The sequence below is a fragment of the Fukomys damarensis genome, unplaced genomic scaffold, assembly GCF_012274545.1.
Source record: "Fukomys damarensis isolate Sample0158 unplaced genomic scaffold, DMR_v1.0_HiC HiC_scaffold_28, whole genome shotgun sequence".
Lineage (NCBI taxonomy): Eukaryota > Metazoa > Chordata > Mammalia > Rodentia > Bathyergidae > Fukomys > Fukomys damarensis.
The window spans coordinates 5,099,396-5,105,864 of NW_022900940.1; the positions used below are offsets into that span (position 1 = coordinate 5,099,396).

Below are 6,469 nucleotides of genomic sequence, written 5' to 3' on the forward strand. Positions count from 1 at the left end.
TCCTGGACTTCAGGCTGTGTCTGGGTGATAACTAACCAGGTTAGGCCATGTCACCTAGTTAATCACATAACCAGAGCAAAGCAAATTAAATTAGGAGGATCCAGAGTGTCACAACAAAACCATCAAAGAAAATGGCTCTATTAAGGAAAAAAAAGGAAAAGAAATAGAACTGTGCCAGTTTTATATGATCATACAGAAGTAGCCTGTGTAAGGGAAAATTAAACATCATTAGCACTGACCTTCTGAAAAAAACTAGCTTTAAGAACGAATAAGCCAATGAATACAACACATCTATCAGCAAACAAAAAAGTTAGGAAGCCCCTATGTCTCTATTCTCCATGGTATTAACAAAATAAAAAATTTTAAAAACCAACCAGGTACCATGCAAAGTAGCTGTATCATAGAGGAAAGAAAAAACATGTCTGACATAATATTTCAGTCTTAAAAAAAAAAAAAGCACACTATTCATGCGGAAAGTATAATTCTGTTTCATTATGGAATTCTGCTTTTTGTATAACTCTTTTAGACTTAGCTATTTTGCCACATTACTGTACAAAGCATTAAGGCAGGTAATGGTTATTATATTAATGCAAAATCATCTAAGTAGTCAGTCATTAGCATAACTGTTCTTTCAGTAACAATACAACCACCTATTAAAATGTGAGAAAAAAAGACCTCTTTAAAACGCAATTAGCATTTCATTTTTTATCATTTTGTTTATTACATTCGATCAAGAAAGGCTATCTTTCTTGCAGGAAGAATTGTAAGGCCAAGACTTGCCTGCCAATCAGGAGTTATCTCGGGTTATCAAGCCTAATAAGCAATCTCTAGCAATGCTGAGTTCTTTTTCTTTTGTCTTTAAATTTCAAAAAGTGGTATAAATTCGTATTTGTTTACAGCAGAGGGAGCGGAACCTCAGGTCCCCCCTCTTCACATTTCCTAGGCATACAAGGTTACTTCACTAACTCCCAGCGTAATTGTTTTAGCTCTAATAAATATCAGCTTCATTTGCATAAAAATGTAAAGTTTACATAAATTAAACTGCTTCTCCCATTAGCAACTGTTAAGTACAGGAAACAATGGAAACTACACATAAAAATAATCACTCAATAAGCAGTGATCTTTTCAACTTAGCAACTTATTATTATTATTATTATTATTATTAAAACCAAGAAAAATGCCTCCTCTTTCCTTAACCTTTCTCCTGTAGGTGGGATGGAGAATAATTTAGTGCACATGAATCAAACATGCCAACAACAACAAATCGTTTTAAAATCCAACACATAGAGGAGAACCATTCCAAGAAAGTAATTCATAGAGCCTACCCACAGATCTTTAGTTCTTGAAAGGAAAAGGCCTTGGCTAAATAAGCTCTCTTAAATTGAGGTAGTATTCCAAATTAATGAAAAGACAACTGTTATCAATCCTATTTGAGATATATGCACTATTATAATAAGGAAAGATAACTTACAGCTTTAGATCGATTGTTAACTGCTACATGGAGAGAACTGCTTACCTTTTGTCCAAAAATATTTTTTCTAAAATTAAATTTACAATTCTGCTTTCTTTAAGCTTTCACTAGCACAAAAAGTTAAATAGGCAGCTTAAATGCAAATATGTATTTTTCTCCACGTTATTGGGGGAAGGGAAGCTATAAATGAATTTAAACACGCAGCCAGCCAAAATTAAATCATTCTAAAGTTTTATAAGGCCTTACTTATGGTGTAACTGTAAAAGAAAATTACAACTTAAGTTTCTCAACCTGGTGCAGTTTTTCAAGCCCATTTCCAACACCTTCATCTTATACATCACAGTTAAGCTAAGGGGGTGCAAATGAGATTCTAATGAGAAAACATCAGTTGCTTCTTTGACAATTTCACCACTCATTGATTTATTTCTAATGAAGATAAAGCTCAACCAAAAGCTTCCTACATGTGAAAGGTCAAAATATGTTTTTTTAAAATGCATAGTAAAATCAAGGCAAATGGGAACCCTGTGAAGACCCGCCTCATGAAGTGGTGTGACAATTAAAGAGCAAATGAACAAAAAGCTATCTTCAGGAAAAAAGTAAAAGAAATTAAGCTGCCACAACTATAACAGGTTAGATGAAAAAAATCAAAATTTAATGTATTCTCCCCAGTGTCATCTTGTTTTGTCAAGACATCAAATAGAATTGGGAAGTACAAAATAACAAGCCCTTGAGAAATCACAGAAGCCGACCTTTTTGATGATGTTGATTTACCTTGTTCTCAGTTATTTGAACAACGATGTTTCAGATTTAAGGGCAAGATAAAGCTTAAAAATTAAAACATGATACCAAAGTATTCTAAAAAGCTCACCTTAACATTTAGCCTGCATCTTCATTGATTAAGTTGCTTTTAATAGGATTTGGAAATGAAGCATAGTGCATGCATTCTTTTTTCTAATTCTAAATTAATTTTTCTTCAAACAACTGCTAGGCTTGAAGAGGGACTCAGAGAAGGTTATTCCTGTAGAGGCACAGTTTAACTCTTCCCAGAAAACTGAAGTCCCCACAATCTGCAAACGGTTGTGTTGTTAAGAGGTACCTGTGTTTCCTTCCCCCCCGCCAAAAAAGAAAAAATCTGACTGCAGAATGTTATTTATAAGGTGGTGGTGTTATGCTGTTTGAAATAACTAAATAGGTATTCAAAAATATCACAATGCTTTCCAAAAAAGCAGTCTCTACAATACATTTAGCCTACTGGAGTTATAAGCATCCCCAAATTTAGCCTTGAGGTATACATAAAGCCAAACTCCTTTGCCCCAAGAGATCCAAAGCTCAACAACATAACTATTAGCCTGATGTGAAATATTATGTATAAAGATGTGTACAATAAGCTATCACAAGATAGCCTTCTCAATTTTTCTAAGGAGACAGCTTCGAAGAAGGCACGTATAGAAACCAAAATATGCAGCAGTTAAAAAAATTTGTTTAAAAGGCACTAAAAAAACCCAGTATTTGCAAGACCTAGAATTTATAAAACTTAGACAGTTAATAAGGCTAAATGCTTATAACTCCTTCTTATAGAATGCATATTTTTAAATGTAACATAGTGGGACACTATGTATATATTTCTTTACTCTAACCTTCTCTGGTCAACTGTTGTTGTACTATTCCTTGATTCTGAATATCGATGAAGGACTGGAAGTGGATTCTAAATGGCCACTGTATTCGCTCAGTTATTAACAGCATGATTTCAAGTTCCTCTTTAGTGATATTCATCTACAACTGAACCACATAATAAAATGAATTAACTTTTTTTTGACAATTTAATTTTTACTCAAATTTTAGGATAAACTGAGAAGCTGGCTACAACACTCACTCCTGATTGTCCCAGAAACACAGTAATTCAAACAATATTTTGCCACGTTAGCCAAGACAAATCTGGATTTTTATTGCTTTTAATTAATCTGGATTTTAATTCCACTGTATCTTACAGTCATGTGGAGGCTGGCAGAAAAGTTGTAGAACTGGTCAGTGTCATAAAAGAGTTTATCTTTCAGTGACAGCTCCTAACAATGTACAAATGCAATAGCGAGGGTTTTGTTTTTAAGGTACATTTAACTGCAAACAAACAAAAAAAAATTTTCAAACTAAGCATTCCTATCATAAGCTTTCTGATGATTTATGGTTTACCAACGGAGCAAGGTTATGCAACACTACATGCCTTTAGATGCATTATTTCAGCTAGTTGAGATTTAATTAAGATCACAGCCTCTAAAATCCCTGTCAAATGAAAATTCAGAGGAGACAATACACTATATATCCTCATACAGAATGTTTCCATTCCATCCTTGGAAAAATATGAGTTAATCCACGTTTCTATGGCTGCAGACAAAAGTTCACCAATTTTGTTTTCTTTTGACACTTAAGTTGTTTTCTATTACCCGTCATGAGATCATTCCCTTTTGGGGAGGGAAGGAAAAAAATCGAGAGTGAAACATGCTGTAGAAGTGCACTTGACATTATTATCCGATATTATCATAGCTTGCTTATGATGTCATCATACTTTCAAAGAATCAAGCCATGCTTAAAAGTTTCATTTGATGAAATATGTTCATTAAAAGCACACAACTGGGACGTGTACCTTCTTTCAATTATTTGGATTAAATAACTGATATGTTTCTCATTTCCTTAACTGATTAACTTTTTGTTAGAAAAGCCGCACATCCGAGCAAGAAAAGTTCATAAGGCAAACAGGCAAATTTAAAAATCCATTACTTACATTCGATAACTGGTTCTCAGCTTTAAAAAATCCTTAATAGCTTTTCTTTTCTTACAAACTAGTGTCAACTCATGTTTTGTTTTGAAGAAAAAAACGACGACTGTGCAGTCCTTCACCTAGTTATATGTATTTTTATTTGCAGCATTTTAATATTCGGTTGCTTATCTCATGCTTAGAAATGACAGGTGCTTGCAGTCTCCCTCTTGACAGGCCACTACACAAATAACTGTCTTGCCTGAAAGGGCTAATGCAGTACTAATGAACAATAAATCAACTTTGATTATCAAGTGTCAGCCCAATCCGTTTTCAGTTCAGCTCTATCACATCCTAGAGTAAGTCAGCCAATGTCTCTGGGTAGGCAGTCTGTATTTTGGTTTCATTTTTACACAGTTTTCAGTGAAATGTGTCAAGCAGCTACAAAGAAGCACGTAAAATACATATAGGCTTTTTTTTTTTTTCAATTCTTGCAAAGGGTATCAATTAGGAGACTACCAGTCTTCCTCTGGTTTGCTTAGTGATGAGTCTTCACAGTTGTCAAGAAAGCCTTGTATTCTTTTCACGACAATAACAGCGACAAATCAAACCCTAAACTAGAATCTTGTGAGAATGCTGGAGTCTGACACTGACACGCTACTACCTTGAACACTTTATCACAGACCACCTGATTGTACGCAGACCTTCCCGTTGGAAAATCCACTGCAAACAGGGCACAGCAAGTCCGTTATTTGAAATAAATACGTCACTTGCCTTAAACTTTAAAAAAAAAAAAACCCCGGCTTAACACTGACTTCCTAATGATAAAATACATGTAACTTATTTTTTTCTTAAGCAGATTAGTCACTGATAGTATGATTCATATTTCCTGTTATCAGGCTTAATTTTTCCCCCAAATGTGTCACTTGCAGAATGTTGGAATCTATGGAAATTAGGTGATTTGCATTCTTAAACTGGCTTGATTAGAACACTTGGTGTGTTTGGATGAGAATATAAAATTATTAAATATTTTAGTTGTAACTGGGAGGCCTTGAAAGAGTTAATCCCAAAGAGGAAGAGCCTCTATGTACTTTCCTCTAAAACTTTACCACCCAATTCCTAAAGGTCCTCTGCTCATTTAGACACTTGGGAGAAAGTGGGGGGGAGTCGGGAGGAGACCCGTTTCCACTGAGCCTCTTTCTGGCAGTTCTGACAGTTGAGTTAGCTAAGCCGGTTCACATGGGAGCGCCCCATGGCAATCCTCAAGTCTGCGGCACTTCTAAATCCAAGTCCTGCTCACTACTTAAAACAGCCGAGTAACAACCGAGGCTGAGGACCCTCCAACTTGCCCAAGGGCTCCACCTCCTCCGGGCCGGCGGGTCGCGTTTGGCGTGGGGCTGCGCTCCCTCCCCCTCCCTCTTTCCAGTGTGCGAACTCCTCGCATTGAACAGCTACGCTGAAAATAGCCCAGACAGATATAGCAACAAACTATCCGAAGCAAAGAAACATCCCTGCGGGTTACAGCGAGCCCGCCGGCTCCTCGGTATTAAACACGCTCTAGGGGTGACATAAATCACACCCCGGATGCATCGGCTCCCGAGTGGAGCGAGGGCCAGGGCTTTACCAAAGTGACCGCGTGAATCCAGGCCCACGCCGGGTTGGCAGCAAAAGAATCGCCAGCGAGAGAGACAGACAGCCACAGAGAGAAGCAAGGCAGCAGGACTTCCTCCAACTCTCAACGGCACCCCACCCAGGAACATTTTAGAGAGAGCGCCAGAGCAGGGGAGCCGGAGAGCAAGGGGGCGAAATCCGTCCCCGGGACCGCAGGCCCGGCGCTCCCGCTTCCCACTGCCTCAAGGCCCTCCGGGCGCAACTCCTAGACAAGTTGGTAAACAGTGGCGGTGGGGACGAGGAGGACCGAGAGAATCAACTTAGGCACCCCGGAGGCCCCAAGAAGCTGGCGGCGCAGGGCCAGGGCGAGGAGCGCGGACAGGCGCAGACGGGCGGAGGGGCACCAACCTGACACTCTCCATGTAGCCGCCAGGCGCGCGGAGCCGGGCGCAACCTAGACAAGTTGGTAAACAGTGGCGGTGGGGACGAGGAGGACCGAGAGAATCAACTTAGGCACCCCGGAGGCCCCAAGAAGCTGGCGGCGCAGGGCCAGGGCGAGGAGCGCGGACAGGCGCAGACGGGCGCAGGGGCACCAACCTGACACTCTCCATGTAGCCGCCAGGCGCGCGGAGCCGGGC

The 6,469-nt window shown here is 39.2% G+C and overlaps 1 protein-coding gene across 10 annotated transcripts in view; it reads right to left on the reverse strand.

Annotated features, from left to right (window-relative positions):
- Foxp1 (forkhead box P1) overlaps positions 1-6,469 on the reverse strand; it is a 487,831-nt gene that overhangs the window by 93,689 nt on the left and 387,673 nt on the right. Inside the window, exon 1 of one of the 10 annotated variants that reach the window (XM_033757029.1) lies at positions 6,240-6,260. The exons of the other annotated variants lie outside the window; for them this stretch is intronic. The gene's annotated coding sequence lies outside the window, so the exon portion shown is untranslated. Of the gene's footprint in view, positions 1-6,239; positions 6,261-6,469 lie in introns of those variants that run through there. 10 annotated transcript variants of the gene reach the window in all.